General features: G+C 34.9%; 1 protein-coding gene and 1 pseudogene across 1 annotated transcript in view; both read left to right on the top strand.

The window, feature by feature from the left end:
- Positions 1-20,656, top strand: part of LOC130222076 (gastrula zinc finger protein XlCGF57.1-like) — a 622,680-nt gene that overhangs the window by 289,980 nt on the left and 312,044 nt on the right. The window lies entirely within an intron of this gene.
- LOC130222206 (uncharacterized) lies at positions 9,140-18,056 on the top strand (annotated as a pseudogene).

The following is a 20,656-nucleotide window of genomic DNA, read 5'->3' as shown; positions in this document are numbered from 1 at the left end:
AGGGGGCGAGGATTTCAGTACTTGGTGGACTGGGAAGGTTACGGTCCAGAGGAGAGAAGTTGGGTTCCGGCTAGGGACATATTGGATCACTCTCTTATCGATGAATTCAATCGCCAGGTAAGCTCTTCTGGGAGCACCAGGAGGTGCTCTTAAGAGGAGGGGTATTGTCACGGTTGCAGGTTTGTGCGCTTTCCGGAGTATCTGTTTTGTCACATGGGTTTGTGTTGTTTGTTTTTCCACGTGTATTTGTTTGGTCACGTGTCATGACGGCACTCAGCTGTTTGATTGATCACCAGCTGAGGTTCATTACTGAGCCTATATTTGGGCTACGTTTCTATGTCTCGATGTCAGTTCGTTGTGTTTGCTTATGTGTTTCTGTGTTGTGCTCAGGACTAGAAGAGTGACTGCTGATATTGGTTTCGTCCCTCTGTCCCTGCTCCAGAGTTCCAGTGTCCTCACCCTTTTTGTAGCCTTGTTGGCTTATTTTTCACGGTTACCATTAAAATATATCACTTGCATTTGGATCTATCTCGGTACTCTTATTTCACACGTGACATTTATCGGTGAATGTATCTTAGCCTATTTGTAACTTTAATGTTTTCTATAATCATTTTATTTATAACTAGTTATAGAAGTTCCATAGTAGTTTCCTACAATAGAAACATTTATGGGTAATTCTTTAACTACGGGCACTTTTAAGTCCTTTGATCATATATCCAAAAATATATATTATTTTGATCAAATTTCTTTTTCTTTGTCAAACTAACAATGAAACCTACTTTTTAAAAATTGACTACAGTAGCTTTCTATGATATTTTTTTCATATTATTCAATCTCTTTTTAGGGGTCAAAATCACTGTTTTCGCCTTGTCGCACACCCAGAGTTTTAAACTTCAACAATGAAAATAACATTTTAAAATATTATTTATCTGGTAACTATTAATGTATCTTAATGAAGCACTAGTGAAATAATTTAAATATTTTATAGTAATGCAAGACTATTATAAATATTATTTTTTTGTACAAAATATAGCTGTCGCACAGTATCGGTGTCATCTCCACCACAACACTGAAATTTTGCATTAAAAAGTTTGTGTGAAAGACTATTTAGGTGGTTTCTATGAAAATGAATAGTGCCATCTGAGCACATGTTTAAGATGGAGGGAATTTAAATTTTTATCAACAACACTTGAAGAAAAATCAAGGTAAATATTGCTTGATAGGGAAATACATTTATTCTACGTCATTTCCAAACATGTACCTTTAAAAGCGTTTTAAAAAAATAAACAAAATTAAGGTAAATAAGTGTATTTTGTATACATGAAAGGCTAGTGTCAATTTTTTAACAATAAACTGTAAAAGTGTCATTTCCACCACGCCGCCCACCGTGGTGGAAAAGACAGCATGTGGTGGAAATGACATTTATGGTTTCAAAACACAATTAATATGGATTGCAAAAGTACGGAGGTCGAACAATGACACAGAAACACCGGCCAATTTAGTGTTAGAGGTTTCATGTCTAAATTTGAGCAGCTGGTGGCCAATCTTCATTGATTTTACATACCACCAGAAAGAGCAGAGTGTGAAAGTCTGATTTGCAGAGTAACAGCACAGTTTTGCTAAAAATATTTGTAGCACCTTCTTACCTCACAGAATTAGTTACTGTGCCCTTAAGGCACTCCCAGGTTCTAATTTGGTTGTCTCTCGACAAAATAACATTTTGTTTGTGTTTTAATAATCAGGAAAAGAGATTGTTTAAAATTAACTCTCTTGTACTATTTATTTAACAAATAAAATTAAATATGAAAAATATAAAATCACATAGGACAGTGTTAGTTATTAAGAGGTTTACAAAGATTTATCAAAACAAAAAGAAATACACTAATATAAAATAATGCAGCATTTTAGGGGTTAATCCCTTAAAAAAATCCCTCCAATGCAATTATATATTCACGCCATACAAATTAACAGACCAATATACAATAAATTGTCTTTAAAATGTGTATTTTTCTGTTTAAACACTAATATTACCTCCCAAAATGTAATAAACTGTAATACAAACCTCCTTATCAAAGATTACTGAAGTTTTAATGTGACCGATAAATGCTCTGATTCACATGGGCCCACTCATGAACGCGCGCACACACACACACACACACACACACACACACAAACTCTCTGTCTCACACACACTCACTTGCTTGCATGCATACATGCACACACAAACATGTACATACACACGAACACACACACACACACACTCTCTCTCTCTCTGTCTCTCACACACACACACACACACACACACCACGCACGCACATGCACACACGCACACACACACACTCTCTCTCTCACACTCACACACATACACACTCACTCGCTCTCATACACACACAAACACACACACACACACTCGCACACACACACACACACACACACACACACACACTCGCTTGCATGCATACACACACACATGCACACACAAACATGTACATACACACAGACACACACACACACACAAACTCTCTCTCACACACACACACGCACGCACGCACACACACACACACACACACACACACAGCTGTGGTTATAAATGTGTGTGTTCTTGTGTTCAGATGTCTGTTTCCTCACACTGGATCTTAACACAGCACACACTCGTCTCATTCTGTCTGAGGAGAACAGAGAGGTAAAGAGTGTGTCGAAGAATCAGCCGTATCCTGATCATCCAGACAGATTTGATGGTGTGTATCCTCAGGTGTTGTGCAGAGAGAGTGTGTGTGGACGCTGTTACTGGGAGACTGACTGGAGTGGAGATGGTGGTGTGTGGATATCAGTGTCATATAAGAGCATCAGCAGGAAGGGAGGAGGTGTTGAGTCTTGGTTTGGATATAATGCTCAGTCCTGGAGTTTGAGCTGCTCTTCCTCCAGATTCTCATTCAGACACAATGATACAGAGACTCATCTCCCAGTGAAGCCGCTCAGCAGGAGAATAGGAGTGTTTGTGGATCACAGTGCAGGAACTCTGATCTTCTACAACATCTATAGAGACACAATGAGCCTCATCCACTCAGTCCAGACCACATTCACTGAGCCGCTCTGGCCTGGGTTTGGGCTTTATTCTGGATCATCAGTGAAACTGAGCTAAAGACTGATGAGAGATTTACCCAGAATCCACTGCAGGAGCAGTCAGTAGAATTGAGATGATCTGGAGTCTCTTGTGCGTGTGTGCGCATTTCTCTGTCTTCATTTGTCACATCATTGATCTTTATTAAGTGTCCTCCAGGATCCTGATGTGTTCAGATCAGCTCATTCTTGTCTACAGATTTATATTCTTCATTGTTTCTCTGTTGTTTGAGCACAAATAATAAAAGTCAATGTCAAATCCACTGATGATATTAGAATGTGATGATGAACATGGAAATGTCTGAATCCTGTCTGAATCTCTGTCAAATATTGAATCAACTGTAGAGAAATCCAGCAGGGTAATGAATAAAGGAGAAATGAAGTGTGACGTTTGTTTCTGCTCTTCTGATCTTCGTATTATTCATTATTTGACTTGAACTGAACAATAAAAACACATTTATTCCAGTATTTATTGATCTGTTAATGTTAGTTGATGAGAAGAAAGTTGTTCTCTGTTAGTTCTTGTTGACTCTCAGTGCATTAACTGATGTTCACAAGCACAACTGTGGATTAATAATGCTTCAGCAAATGTCTGATGATCATTCATTAGGAGTCAATTACTATGATTAATAAATGATGTTCAAGATTGGTTCATTGTTAGTCCACATTATTAAATAAAGTAACTAACATTAATTAACGGCACCTTAATGTAAAGTTTGATCATCATAAAACACACAAATACACCGACAGTAGTTAAAGCTCGATCACATGTTCAGTTTTCACCATCACTAACACACGTCTTCTCCGTCTCCTCCTTCTGTCTTCATCACAAACATTGATGTATCTCAAGTGTTTATTTCTTTTCATTTTGATGATTATGGCTTACAGCTAATGAAGCTCTACAATTCAGAATCTCAGAGAATTTGAATATTCTTAATAGCTGATTTTAACACATGTTGGACTGTTGAACATTACGAACATGTGAAGCACTCATTTCTTGGTCGGGGCTGTTTTTGCATGATTTACTCCAGCATTGTGACGTGGCATGAGGTGATCAGTCCCCATATGAAAAAAAAAACTGCATGATTCATATACAGCAACCATGTATCTTCCTTATATAAACCACAGAATTTCCTTATATGTTTCATGCAAGTTTATTACATTACTGATTATGGCCACTTTCATACTAAAAAGCACACATAAAATTTGTAGGGAAATTTTGGGCCCTATATTAATGTTGTATAAAGTCTTATATGAGTTTTACATGACAACAGTGTGTTAACACATATGGCATTAGTAAGAAAAATGTTTGAAATTACTGATATTCATATAGAAATCATATAAGTTTTTATATTGAATCCAATCAAAATATTATAGGATTTACTTGCATTTTGTGACTTTTTTTCATATGTATTACATATTGTTCTTGTGGGAAAATTATGTGCAAGCTTTATTATTTTTTAATAATTCCTTATATACAGCAATGTACATATAATTTTCATATGTGAACTCCGTCAATATTAAGATATTTCTGCATCTAGTAATCAAATATGATTTCAGTCAATGACACACAAATTTGCAATGTAACAATTTTATTTTAATTCTATGACAATGAAATTATTTTCCACATGCAGTTATTTAGAATGATAGCAAACCAATGAACAATTTCTTTGCATAAACAATACACAAAGCAAAAAGAATATATGGTCATTACAATCAATCATCAAACAGCATTAGGGTTTCTGGATGTTTTTGTGTTTTCTTTTTACATCTAATTTCAGTAAGTTTGGCATTGATGGCTGCACCAATGCTGGAGGGCATCACATGAGGCTACCTCTGCAATGTTGCTCCTGGGAGACAAATGAATAAAAGACAAAAGATTGCTCTTGTTAGAAAACAAGGTGGCCCACTGTTAATCACTACATATTAAGTTAGATCACTCAACATCAGTGGAAACCAAAATTTATATTTAATTATGATTACAATGATCCAGTAATTTGAAACTTACTGTAGATGCCATCTACTTTGCTTATGTCAAGAGCTTGATGTTGTAGCCCAGATTCCCTGGATTTTCCCTGAAGATTGCTCACACGGAGCCCATCAGTTGGGAACACTGCTGTCAGGAGTGTTCTCACAAAAGTTTGCATTCTGAGCCATAGCCCATGCCAGTTTGTCGATGAATACATTTAATCCTGAAGAAATTTCATCCTGTTTTAGGAAAAATACAAAAATTATATATTATGCAATGTTGCCAAGGCCTGTAATAGCTTTATACAACTTATAACCAAATGGTTCATTTAAAAGTGCAATATTCACTGACTAAATATAGTACATTACCTGTTTAGTGGAAAAAGTGGAAGCCTTGTAATAAAAAAAGTTTATTGTCATATACTTGATAAAAATACATTTACCAATTATTATTTTTATCATCATTACCGTTTTTTTTTTACTTACCAATTTTAATCATATAAAAACAAAACAAAATGACAGTTAAATAATAATTTCAAACATCAACAATTATTTGGGTATCATTTCCCTGTGGTTTTGAAATCACTGTCCTTTTCCTGTGGGTCTGTCAAGAAAGAAGAAAGCTGTTAGGATTTCTTGACCTAACATGAATCCAGTGCAAGTGTATTAAAAATCTTTTCCAATAATATCTAGAGCAGGTATCCTCAAATCTGATTCACAAGATCCCCTTTCCCTCAGAATTTAGCTCTAACCATGATTAAACAGAAATGAGCATGCTAATTGATGTCTTCAGCATCAATAAAAAACATTGCAAGAAAGTTGATCTTGTGAGTCAGATTTGAGAATCTTGCATCATTTTGCTGAAATTTGCAAAGTATGAAAAGCTGAAAATTGACAAGACTAAGTTGAACAGGTTATAAACAAGAAACGAAGCAAGTCAGGATGCCATCAACAAGGTATATATATGTTATGGATAATCAACGTATTGCAATGTGTTAAAGATTTTAAATGGGTGGAGGCAAAGAACCGCAAAGTGCATTTAAAACAGTAAAAAAATGTTTTGCTCTTTAAAGAGCAATATTTGACCAAATTTGAATCAGTTATGACATGTTAGATCTTCCAGTCCCTGCAGTGAATCAACAGAGACAGAAACAGAGTGTGTGCAAGAAAGATTGTATGTGTGCATGTAAATGACATGGGCTATTTAATAGCTCACATGTGTAAATTATGTATGCTCGTTTTTATATACACACGCATAGCCTATATAGATGCTAAACAAAAAAAAAATCTGATGGGCAGGGAGACAAATCTTAAAGGGATAGTTCACACAAAAATTAAAACGTACTCTCCCTCAAGTGGTTTCAAATCTTTTTGCCTTCTGTTTAACAGATATATATTTTGAAGAAAGCTGAAAACATGTAACCACTGACTTTCATAGTAGGAAAAACAAATAATAATAATAATAATATGGAAGTCTATGGTTAAAATTTTCAAATATATTATTTTATGTTCAACAGAACATAAAAAAATGCATGAAGGTTTAAAAGAAGTAAAGGAAGAGTACATGATGACAGCTTTTTCAGTTTTGTCTGAACTATCTCTTTAAAGAAGATAATCTACATTTTGTAGTTGCAAACTTACTTTGTTGTCTTTTCTAGTTTCTTTGCATAGACTGTTTTTCTCTACTGAATTATTCTTCTACTTAATAATAGGTTTAAAAATACTTTAAGTTTATGGTGTATTTTAGATGCATGAATTTTATTTAGTGAATGTTAAACAGAAAATGTCTTACTGGTGTATTCTGAAATGACACAGAGGGCCTTTTCTTTAGAAGTGGCTTGCTCCTTTCATTAGACTACACCTCCAGAAGTTCCTTAATCTTAGCATTAGTATGAAAACGATTGTCTGAAAAGTAGTTCATATTGAGGAGAGATCAGATTAAATGCATAGTTTACCCAAAAATGAAAATTTACTCACTATCTTTACTCCTCAAGTGGTTCCAAACATTGAGTTTCATTATTCTGTTGAATTAAAATAGAAAAGAAAATATCTTTAAATAATGTTGGAAACCTGTAACCCATTATCAGAGTGAGTGGTTATAGGTTTCTACCATTTTTCAAAATATCTTATTTTGTGTTAAACAAAAGAAAAACTCTTAAAATAGGTTGGAAACAAGTAAATGGTAACAATTTTCATTTTTGGGCAAACTTTAGTATGTCAGAGTAAGTAAAAATATAATTTTCTGCATATACTTTTCCTGTGCATATTATTGTAATTACACAACTGTGATAATAACTTGAATTAAACATCTTATCACATTGTTTCAAACGCTGTATCTAATAAAATTCTAATGGGCGATGCAGTGCTGCAGCAGGTAAGTGCTGTTGCCTCACAGCAAAAAGGTCACTGGTTCGAGCCCCGGCTGGGTCAGTTGGCATTTCTGTGTGGAGTTTGCAAGTTCTCCCTATTTGTGGGTTTCCTCCGGGTGCTCCGGTTTCCCCCAGTCTAAAGACATGCAGTGTAAGTTAAATTGTAGGGAAGGAGTGTGTACAGGTTGCAGCTGGAAGGGCATCCACTGCGTATAACATATGCTGGATGAGTTGGTGGTTCAGTCTGCTGTGGCGACCCCACAGTAATTACAACTGAATGATCGATTGTTTAATGTAGCCTTTAACTGTAATAATTAATGTGCTTAAAAACATTACAAATGTGTTTATGATACAAAAATATTACATACTTCACACTTGGTTGCATGGGCTCGAGCATACATCACACTTAGAAAAGGTTTCATTATGGTCAGCTCTTGAAGAACAGGCAGGACACCAGCAGCCTTCTGCAAGTATGGCCAATATTTGCAAGCCACATCCATGACAAAAAATTGCGCCTTGGCTGGCATGAGTTCCTTCTGAAGATACAGAGGGTAGGCAAATATCTCCCCTCTGTACATATTTAGGGCTTTCAGTAGGAACCCATGGCGACACACTGCAACCTCCATCTCTTCTTCATCCAGTTTGGAAGCCCTCCTTATTGTTTCCCTTGCTGCTGTCCACATGGAGTCCCCACATGTGCCTTTTCCCTGTGTCTATAAAACATAATAAACAAAACCATCAAATGAAACTCATGTTGTGAATATATTGCATCTATTCTCTCAAAATGAATAAAATCAAGGTTGGACTTATACTGTATAGTTGTTTTTGTGACAACTTATTGGTCAGGTTATGACTGAAACGTACAGTTCTCAACTTATGTGTGATAACTGATTTTCTTATATTTTTGCCATGATGACAGTACATAATATTTTACTAGATATTTTTCAAGATAGTAGTATTCAAGTGCATTTTAAAGGCGTAACTAGGTTAATTAGGCAAGTCATTGTATAGCAGTTGTTTGATCTCTAGACAATCAAAAAATATTGCTTAAGGGGGCTAATAATATTGACCTTAAAATGGTTTATAAAAATGGTTTTAAAAAAACTGCTTTTATTCTAGCTGAAATAAAACAAAATATAGGAAATACTGTAAAATTTACCTTGCTCTGTTACACATAATTTAGGAAATATTTGAAAAAAATGTAAAAAAATAAATCACATGAGGGCGAATCATTTTGGCTTCAACTGTATAAAATAAATATTGAGATATGAAGACTTTTCTCTGCTGTGTACACCATTCCCATTGTGTTATTACTGTATAGTAAAATTACTGTCACAACCTATAAAATATATTTATTCAAGAATATGGAAGTTCCAATAATGAGAGAAGGAAAGAGCTAGTAAGTCAGTGTTTCCTAAGTATTAGTCAAAAAGGAAACATTACTAAATAATGTATCACTTCATTCAAAAAGTTACATATTTATGTGCAAAACAACTCAAATTTAAGCATTAAGTTACATAAATTTGAAATACAAATTAATTTTACAAAATAGTCACTTTTTATTACGTATTTATATATTTCTATATATTTCATATCTATATATCTATATATTGTCATTGCAAAGGCAATGTAATGGGAAATTAATTATTAGAAATATTTTTTCTTTTGTGTGTAGAAAAAAAATGCCAGGAGGATCAACTTTCAGGAAGTGCCCCCATTGCATGGAGAGACTCAACTGTGCAAATAGAAAGTGCACAAAGGTAAATAATGTACAATAGGCTGTATGAAACGGCAAACTGATATTTTTAGGAATTCAAGCCAGAGTCATTTAGTCCAAAATCAAACAATGTTTATACACTTTGACATGTCACAGTTCCTGGGCCCAAGCACTCTATACTGTGATGCTCAACAACGTACTGTGGTACTTTTTGAAAATCGTGATTTATATCCATGCATAGGCTTGTGCCGGTATTCGGTAATGCGATAAATCACGGTAATGAATATGCACAATATTGTTATCGCGGGCACTTCAAAATACCGTGGAAAAATAATAGATCCGAATTTATATTCTTAGAACGCGCCTTAGCTTATTTTCCATCAACCGCTTGAAGAAACACTGCGTATATGCTGCGCAGAACTGATGCGCACTCTGATGTAAACAATCCCCACGTGTAGAAACCCTGTGTGCCGCCGCTGCCACCGCACTATAATCCTCACACGCAGACCGGGCACTTTCCCGGTGGGCCGACGTTCTTTTTGGGCCGGGCTGATCATCGTCTTATGATTTGATCGGCCCATAAAAGGCTTAGCAGCCTATCGTTTTTTTCTGCCTTATTGATTGACGCTGCTGTGATCTGTGACTCTCTGAAAGTAGATGCTTTTTTTCCCGGACAGACAGACCGGGCCGGTCCATGTGACACTCTGCAGCCCATTGGTTCTTTTCGGTATTGACATTGGGCTGGCCCAATCACAAACTCCTATTTTGGACTCCGTGTGAGCGTGCGTCGTCTGTGTGTATTCGTCAAAATAGTCGAGAGTCAGAGAGAAGAAACGCAAGGGAGGCGCAGAGAAATCGCGGGAAATACACCGGCGTTTCATTTAGCGATTCTGAAAAGTTCTCTGTTCATTCTAGTACACGGCTAAAAACGCAAATCACGTGACCACACACTCTCTGCCCAGAGCTGCAGCCACTAGTTCAGCGGGTAAACCCCAGGTGAGTGTATAGTGCATGTCAGACAGTTCATCTGCTGGATGATCTCATCTCACTATAGTTGTTAAACGTGATATTGAATTCATCTTGTTGTCTCTATCTAACAATTCTTATGTCTTTTGAATCACTTGTTCTCAGTTAACTGTTTTGGCTGAGTGCAAAGATAAGCTAATATATTAATTTATGTAACCACATACACTGATTCTGCACATTGACTGATTGTTTACCTTTATCGTTTAAATTCAATGTATGTTATACTGTTATAATGGCCATTATTGGTTATTAAAACTGATATTCTGCAAAAGAGACAGGGTAAAGTTCATTCTTTTCAATGGAAATGAAAGGAGACAGTTATATTTAAGCCCTGTTTTGTTATAAATATGCAGTGTGAAGATGATGCTCATAAAAATATGCAGCTACACGAGGCTGTTTGGTGTCTGTTAATCATAATATCAAAATGAAACAAATTTGACTTATATTATGTTTTCATTGTTTAGATAGTAAAACAGCAAGCAGGATGAGGTGAAAGAGGTTAAAATGTAACACTGTTCCCTTTGAAGATTTACCCATGCATTAGCAGGCAGTTTTTGTTATGTTTATTATTGAATAAGCTAAATTGACTGTAGTGTATGAGTGTGTGTGAATGAGTGTGTATGGGTGATTTCCATTATTGGGTTGTGGCTGGAAAGGCATCTGCTGCATAAAACATGCTGGAATAGTTGGCAGTTCATTCCACGATTGCTGATCGAAGACGGTTTCCCTTTGCACATTCACTTTGATATAATTGATCAAGTTTACTTTTATATTGTGTATTGTTTTATTTATATTTATTTGTATTTAAATGTTTGAAGTACTTTTAGTTAATTAAAAAGTTATTAAAGTTACTAAGTTGACGAAACTGAAGTTTTTTTGTGTTTTTTTACCTGTTTCTCTAGTAAAATTACAATATCGTGATAATAACGTATACCGTGATAAAAGCTCAATCAATTAATCGCAGCATGAAAATGTGATACCGGCACATGCCTATCCATGCATAATATCTGATAGTCTGGAAGTGATTCATTTTTTAATATAATTAAAATATTTGTGTCTGGGAAGTAGTAAATTGAGATTAAGTAGTAAGCACTGTTTTTTTTTAAGAGATTGGATGAAATATGTGATATGACTAAACAGTGAGTGCAATATAAACTATTTTCTTAATTCAAATGAGTAGAGGCTTGGACCTGGAAACCATATTCCATATGTCACAACTTACCAAGCAGGTTGGCATTAAATATCTCAGTTTTGGTATGCCGAATAATAAAGGCATTTTTTTTAAACTAGAGTTTGCAAATTAAAGTTCATAACACAAAAGAATAGTTATAGAAATATGTATTGTTACTCTACAAGTTTGCTTCACACTAGGCATTTTCCAAAACATTACATTTCACACATTATGGAAGTGTTCCAGCTGACATTGATGTTTGACTGTTTGGTCCTTTAAATAATTTTCTCTTAGAGTGCTACAGTTTTAACATTGAATCTTTTTTTATATTGCAGTGATTCCATAGTGTGGTCACTCGGTTTATTGAGATTTTCTGTAATTTGTTTACCAAATTTAAGAAAAGAAGTAATAAAAGTTATCGACTAGTGCATGCAATAGTGACAACTTAATAAATAATTTATATGGCCAGATAATGGACACGCATATTTTCTGTTAAAATATGTATTTACAACTAATAAGGTTTGTAGCATCATGTGTATATTATTACAATGTCTGGTGCATTGCCTCAGCTTTATATTTATTCTCTCTGTTCAATTAATTTCATGAACTTGTTATCCAGGTAATTATATCCTTATTATAATAGTGGTAGAAAATCAGCAATGCTTAATCAAATAGAGCCCAATTTAGAGCCTATTGCCTTACTCTTTTTTTTCTTTCTTTGTATCTTTCCCTTGGTCAGTGTGGGAAATTGCTTGATCTGAAATCCAGACAGCAACAATGAAGGTGTTCCGGGGCCAAGCACAAGAATGGGCCAAGAAAATGAAAAAATCACGCAATCAAGCAAAAGTTTTTGACAGTAGTGCCCTACTGGTAATGAACATTTTTCTTTCTCTTTTAAATAGAATAGTGAATTTTATTTACATTGTGCAGGAAAGCAACAACTATGCTGATGTCATGCAGTAACGTGCCATGAAATCATCAACCCAAACACATTTTCAGTATATTAGAATCTACACAAAATCTTGGCCTGTCTACAACATATATAATTTCAGCACCATTATGACACTTACATGTTTTGTTTTCTGGTCATGCAGTGAATAGGTGTATTTCTTGGTGTGGATGTAGTGCAGAATCTTTCACAGATAGGTTTGCTTGGGTGGTTTACCTCTTTAAAAACACATGCTAAGAATAGTTGACTCCTATGACCTATATAACGACAACTTTTATGTGTATAATAATAATCATGGCTGCGTTTCCCGAAATATTCTTAGCGATTTGTTGTTTCTAAGTTATACCTGTAGTTACATTAACATTAACATGTTTTCTGCAACATTATTATTTAACTATACCTTCTTTAAGTCATAGCAATTTAAATATAAAGCCATTAAATTTAGTAAATAGTAAAGAGTACTACTTGTCAACCAGATCAGAACTACCACCATGGACAGCGCCACACAAGGTCCACATAAAGAGTTATACCTTAAGCAACTTTCAAAAGTTATTGTTTAGAGAACATGCCTAGAATTTGTATACCTTTCCTTAAGAAAAAACTTTGTATTGGTGTTGCACTAAGAGACGTTGTAAGGAAATTGAGTCCATGTCTTTCTCTCCTTGGAAACGTTTTTTATATACATCTTTCTATGTTTAGGTGGAAAAACTGAAGGCCCTTGGATACTTTCCCCTCCTGCTGTGGGGAAAGTATCATCCTCAAAAAAAAAAAATGGACAGCCCAGCTGCAGTGCCCATTTCAGTTGCCAGTTGTTGCACATGGGGTTATGGAAAAGATAATGTGCCTCTTTGAAGGTCTGTTAGAAGGTATGTCTCATCACAACATCAGTGCAGGTGTAAGTCTCAATTATAATTTATTCTGTATTATTTTACTATTCAGATGGAGCAGAACACTATATTGCAAAACAATATGGGACACCCCACCAAATCATTGAATTCAGGTGTTCAGTCACTTTCATGGCCACAACTGTGTAAAATCCTGCACTGGGCATGCAGGTGCTTTTACAAGCTTTAGTGAAGGAAAGGGCAGCTCTCAGCGTAGAGCTCAGTGAATTCAAGTTTGGCACTGTGATATGTTGCCACCTGTGTACTTGCCTAAATTTATTGTGTCAGTGGGTGGAGGTGTATTATTGATCTGGGACTGTTTTGAGGTGCTTGGCCGTTTGGGAAAGGAACTCTTAATGCTTCTCCATACCAATACATTTTGGACAATTCCATGCTCCTAACTTTGTGAGAACAATTTGGGGATGGGGATACCTGCTCCAACATGACAGTATGTCAGTGCACGAAGCACAGTACATAAAAACATGGATGAGCGAGTTTGGTGTGGAGGAAACTGACTGGGCTGACGCCATTGATTGCCACAAATGTTGGGCCATCTCCATTTTAAACTGTATGGCTTAAGATTGTGATGTCATTAAAGTTCATATGCATGTAAAAGCAGATTTCCTAACATTTTTGATAATATACTGTAAAAATGTCAGTACAGATATTTTATACAATACAGATTGCTGGTGGTAGGCAATTCTATTAAATTCAATTCAAAATCTACGAATTTATTTTGTTGTTCACACTTGGAACCATGCACTGCATATTACATGTCTGGTTTTGTTTTATATTTTAATAAAGCATGTGATCTTGAAAGTGAGGAAGTGGGCCAAGAAAGGACAGGAGAAGAAGAGGAACCAGAACAAGAAATGCAAGATGAAAACCAGAGAGAACAGGCAGAGCAATGTGAGACAGGAGAGACCGAGAGGAGGGATGTCCAAGAAACGGAGATAGAGGAACAAACAAAGGAAGACAGAGTAGAGAGTGAGAGAGAGAAAAATAGGAGAAATGGAGGGACAGAAAGAGGGACTGAAAGAACTAGATAGGATGGCCCCAGATGAAGAGAGAGCTCTGACCGAGTAAGTAAGCCGGTAATAAGACAGTTGATAAGACAGCAGACAGGTAAGTAACCATACAATTGAGGCAACGTTTCAGCAGGTCACATATCTTTCAACACATCTCACAATACCCTAATTAACCAACCAATAAATGTCATGACAAATATGAAAAAAATAAAGGAAAATCTCGTTCTCTCTCTCTCTCTCTCTCTCTCTCTCTCTCTCTCTATATATATATATATATATATATATATATATATATATATATATATATATATATATATATATATATATGTGTATGTGTGTGTGTATGTATGTGTATATATGATTATATGTGTATATACTGTATGTGTGTTATATGCGCTGTATCTGACTATTTAGTCAGTATAATCCAGTTAAATGTGCATATAGCACAGGATTTTAAGATCAGAATGTGTTCGAATATAAATGGATCAGTTTTCAGAAATCTAACAGCTATTCGGTCGGAAAAAACACAAAGTGATCAGGTGGACAGGCCCTCAGATTCTCTTGCTTGCTTGTGACCTGATGTAGGCCCAAAAATTGTCTCAATAAATTACTATTTAAGAGCAACAGTAGTTGAGCACCTGCCTTGGATGTGCGCATACTGACCCCTTTTTTTAATTTTGCCAGTCATTTTGACAATTTTTTTTTTAGTTTGCTAGGCTTCATTTAATTAAAGTAATAAACAATTGTTCAGTTGAACAATGCACAATCACACGGTAGCCTACACAACACATGGTTCAGTCATTAGAGAATGTGTCATTAGATTATCATTTACTACAGTCTAATCGTATGTATTTACCTAGCTTGCAAGTCATGCACAAAAGGCCTTTATTGCAGTTAACACACTTTTTCTCTATACAGGAATCCTGCTGTCAACATTGCTGCTAAAAAGAAAAGACATAAAAGAAGCCAACCCAAGGATGATGGTAGGAAAATACTATTTTGTTATTACATATAATATAACATAATAGAATATAATAAGTATATAAAGTTATATAGTAAGTATTTTGATTTTAAAATTATATAATTCGTAAATCATAAACTCTTTAACTAATCCTAATCATAAAGATAATAATATGAATAATAATTTTAAACCTGAAATGTCTACAGTGTATTATCTTTTTATTGGTATTTTATTGCAGGCCTGATAAAACATTTAAACAATCATAAAAGGCCTGATAAAACAATTAGTCAAATTAAACCTGAAATTATGATGTGCATTTACTTCTGGTCTAATATTTCAAGTATTCAATATTAAAAATATTGACTAGCATTTATTTAAGTTGGAACTGGTTTTAACCTGCAGTTTATATAATGTAATCTCTTGGAAGTTTTCTCCATCTTTGCTAGATCTTAAATTAGACTTTAGGTAAAAGACTTTATTATGCAAAATTATGCCGTGTAACGACCCAACATATACAATGTGACCCAATATCAAGCGTCAACCTCCCGCTCTCCCTCGGGAAGCCAATGCGGAAGTAACTAAAATTGCAATTCATCAAAATTCCGCTAGTCCTGGCTCCATAATAGAGCAAATTGCAATTGAGCCCACTGTTAGAATGGCCATCTTTACAGCAGAAAAAAAGGTGTTTACAGCCTGGTACAAAGAACGATTTTGGTTCATATAGCAATTATTACCCTCCATGACAACTGTGAGGGGGGTGAATTTTTTATAACTCATCCATTTCCTTTATATTAGGTTATATTAAGTTTGCATAATTAAGGGCGTGGCCACCTGAGTGACAGCTAGGTCTCGCTGGTCGCCGTCACTTCACCTCAGCTGAATCCATTCATGTGGCCTCCGTTTCCCATGTGAGTAAAGTTATATACTTGTATACCATCTCTGTAAATGTATTTGTTTTATTTAAGATCATTTATCATTAATATATTTCTTTAGACCCGTAAAGCACTCCAGAATGTGACAGATTGATTAGCTGTAGGCTCTAGATCAGTCATCTGAAGCGTTATCATACAGTGTTATGCTGGAGTTCATCAATAGTCCTGCATTTACTAACACACAGAATATATCTGAAGTGTTTGGAAGTAATTCGCGTTTTCCTCCTGTAGAAAAACATCATAAGAACAATGTTTAGTGGCTCAATGTATTACTACAGTGTTTTTGAAAGTCTAAACACTTTATTGATATAGTGTACTACCAAGCACATGTGGTCAGAACACAAACGAGTCGCAGGTAATGAAGTATTAAGTGTTTCTCCCAAAGTAAAGTCTGTCTGCCAGGTCTAAGCAAAGTGCCAGCAGATGTCTGTAGCTCCACTCACTCTCCGCCTCTTTGCCCTTGTTTGGTATCCCGCCGTGGGTGCGATGACGCGCGAACAAAATGGCGACGGTTGGCCGTGCCTACTTGTAGCTTCTTTTGCGCTCTTCAGAAACCTATGGGTGACGTCACGGATGCTACGTCCATATATTTTACAGTCTATGCCCAATATCAACAATGTGCTAACACAAAGTATACTTAAACGTCTTGGTAAGTACCAGAGAATTCACAAGAGCTTATTCCAAAAAAAGAATGACTGTCATCAAAAGGCAACAAAGGATTTATTAACTTTATTTATATTTACTAAATAAAATTATACTAGTCAGTAAAACTATTGTAAATATGACTTTATTCTTGTTTGTGATTTTAAAAATAAATGATTTGGGTTTTTAATACATTTAGGAAAGTTTGCGAAAAAAAAAAAGAGTTGTAGATTATTGACATGATGTCAGACAGAATCACACTGGTGAATTCTTCCCTTTCTGTGGTTTTGTTTTTGCTACTGTTACATCAAGGTGGAATGGTTTGTATTTACAGAATTGTTTTTTTTTTTCACAGCCTGTATTTTCCCAGTACAATATGTGTCCAAGACACGTGAAAACAAGGTTAGTTAGCTATACGATATGACTGCATTGTGTGAATAAATTAATGAATTAAACTATCCTACATACTGCTACATAATTTTATACTGCTAAAATGTTAGCTTTTTTCGGAAAAGATTAAAAAAAGGTGTATATGTTTGAACATTTTCAGCTACAATTCTATGAATATTGAACCAAACCTTTACTGTTTGGGTGATTTAAATGTTGTCTGGTTTATCTTGGTTGGGTGAAGGATTTAAATTAATACTTACAAAATAAATGTATAACCTTTGTTTTCTTATACCGTCTTCCCAAGGGCTGTAAAGAAGTACTGGTTCATTGGCACCCGTGCCCATCATGGTAACATCACGTTTCTTGATTAAATGACTTAGGCTTTTATCTGTATTTTTAAAGACACATTCTATTTAATTAAGCATAAATTGGGTGTTATTTACATTTATATAATAGGTAACTGGAACACTGTTATAGGCTCATTTTGATGGACTGAGACAATGCTTCATCACAACTTACAGTACCCTTTTTTTGTGGCATTTTGTTAAGCAATGACTTATCCATAAATAATATGCCTAATTTGCTATTTTTCTAAGTATTTACTGTCATAATTTAATATTCAGTTGGAATAGGGTGAGCTTTATATCACACAAAATGATTGGATATACAATATGAGCTTTTAATGATTATAATGCAAACATAATACAATATAATATAAACAACCTTAAATTTTAACTACATTTTAGCTGTCAACCCCATTTTGTCTGGTACATGTCATAAACCATGTCAGAATCTACAATTGTTTGTACAATTTCAAAAACCAATTTTTTTTTTGTTTATTTCTTTCAGCTAAAAGACCTGGCCCCCATCTTGGGAACCACAGGGGAACATACAAATGACCGTGTCAGGTTGATGCCAACTTTCCTACCACCTAAAATGAGATTAAGAGAAATAGTGTTAATACTAATTATCTCCATTAAAGCTATACATGACTGAATAAAATGGATTTGCTGTCAACAACAAAACACATGATTGTAGCGTTCTGATTGGCAGGTTCAGCCTTTTCATTTCACAGTTCTGGTAATTCGAGTTATAAATATGGAATTGGGAGTTTATATAACAGTATTATTAAAAAGACTGTCAATAAAGTGATAATTGTGAGAATTATATAAAGAAAGTCTGCTAAAAGTTCAGTTGTGACCTTGGTGGTTCAAATAAAAAATGTTATTTTTCCCATGGGACTGAGTTGTGTGGACAAAAATAAAAGTTGAATGGATTGAAATCAGTGTATAGATGTTTTTTTTTATTATTCATGTATTTTTCTTTGGCTTAGTCCTTGATTTATCAGGGGTCACGACAGCTTTAACTGCACTGGCATATATAACTTTATATCTCAACTCTAGTAACAGTTTCACTTTTAACTCAGGGCCCAGCGTTTGAGACTGAACAGCTGTAGTACATTTTTAGTAGTGTTTTTGTCATATTCAAGGTATAGCCAGTTTTGGTATTACAAATTTTACTGTTAACACTATAACCACATTACTGTATCAGTACACTATATTTTTATGACAGGCACACTTTTTTAAACAGACCTTGCCCTAAATATATTTTGCATCTGTAAATGTAAATATTAAAATTAAATAAGCTGAAACTATATATATATATATATATATATATATATATATATATATATATATATATATATATATATATATATAAATTTATAATGGCAGACGGTATTCCACATTCAGTGTGCCATGTCCTTACACGTTCATTATTCGTATAAAGACGTTAAAAGCGCCAGATCCTGGCACTGTGTAATGTGTGGAGTAACAACTCTGGCTGCTTTCTTGCAAAAATAAGCGTGCATTTTATTTTTAGAGTCTTAGGTTTATGTAAATTTTCTGTAGCTTTGAGTTCGTTGCTATGGTGATTGACGCTTTCAGCCTGCTATCCGCTTGTTAAGTGTGGCGTCACGCGAAGCGGCTTCCGGGTCCACGCGCTCTATCAAAGAGCTTAGAATGACATTTTAAGCTCTTTGGCTCTATTCAACTGAATGGGGAGACTCATGAAATGGTAATAATAAACGTTTACAAAGCGATTTAATACTTTGAAAAATCACGATCGCAATATATATATCCGTGTCCAATATCCGATGGCCAGAAAGTGATTCATTTTTTTATAACTTGTTTAAATGTTGGTATTTGTTATGCAGCAAGCCCAGAGATTGTTGTGTACACTATGACTTCATATAAATTTAACTTTAATGTGTGATATGAATAAAAAGTGCTCATAAACTAATGATTTCTCAACTCAAATGAGTGGCAGCTTGGACCCGAAAACAGTATTACATACGTCACCATCACCACTTAAAAAGCGGATACATGAAACCCCATAAGTTTCATAACGTACACATACCCCAAAAGTATATTTTTTTCATTGATAACCCAAGTATACTGTATATTATTGTTAAGAATATAATTTGTAATATTTTCTTCGATTTGTTTGGTTTTCATTTTTTTGGGTAGCGGAAGAGTACGAAAGTGATTCGGGCTGTGGGCGGAGTTAGCGTGTTTTACACCTATTTTGTCTCCAATGTCTGAAATAAAAGAAACTTATTTACTTTGGATGACATATATCATCTACGTGTCATGTAAGCACTTATTTGATTGTACTAGATCGTTTGTTTATGCAGTAGATATATGTTTTTGTAACCCTAATTTCTAACCCTAGTTTGAAAACCAGAAGAACTACAAATATGGTGCCGATTTGTATGAAACTGCGTAAAGAGGCTAGTAGGAATTGTATTTTTTTTTTTTTTTTTTTCTGCTTTACTTAGAATTGGAAATTGTAAAAAGTAAGTTCACAGTATAATGGGGATTTATGGAGATGGTAAACACAAATATGTTATCAGATTTTAAATATCTAATTGTTAAATGGGGTTAAATCAATCCAAACCATATTTAAGAGCGCCCCCAGTTGGTGGCCAATACTGACTGTGCTCACATGATTCCTGAGGTCAGGAGCTCTCCATAACAGGTGGCCCTTTTGTTGCTGAACTTCAAGCCTTCAAACATGCACAAAAGTACAGTTTTAATGGTCAGTATTTCAAAGCAGGAGACATGTAAAATGTCCATACCAACATATGTTACTCTTCAGGTCAATACATTTCCAACAATGTATTTGGTTTTGGTGTGGAATTAAAAAAAAAAAAATCATTTCACAGACACATGCCATCTCAGGTTTAGTTTCAAAGAGGACTTCGAATGGTCAGCACAGAAATTAAGTTGTCTGTGTTTGTTTTGTTTGTTTGATTCTATTGAAACAGACCAACAACCCCACAACATGAGGTCTACACACACACACACACACACACATCTATAATTGTCATTCTCATTTATATTTCATTTTTATATTTCAATTTAACATTCTCTAGCCCCCTACACTAACCATCACAGCTAAGTATAAGTGCCTAATATAACCTTAACATTTAAACCAT

Source organism: Danio aesculapii, chromosome 4 (assembly GCF_903798145.1).
Source record: "Danio aesculapii chromosome 4, fDanAes4.1, whole genome shotgun sequence".
NCBI classification, from domain to species: domain Eukaryota; kingdom Metazoa; phylum Chordata; class Actinopteri; order Cypriniformes; family Danionidae; genus Danio; species Danio aesculapii.
This window is presented reverse-complemented; position numbering and strand designations above follow the sequence as displayed.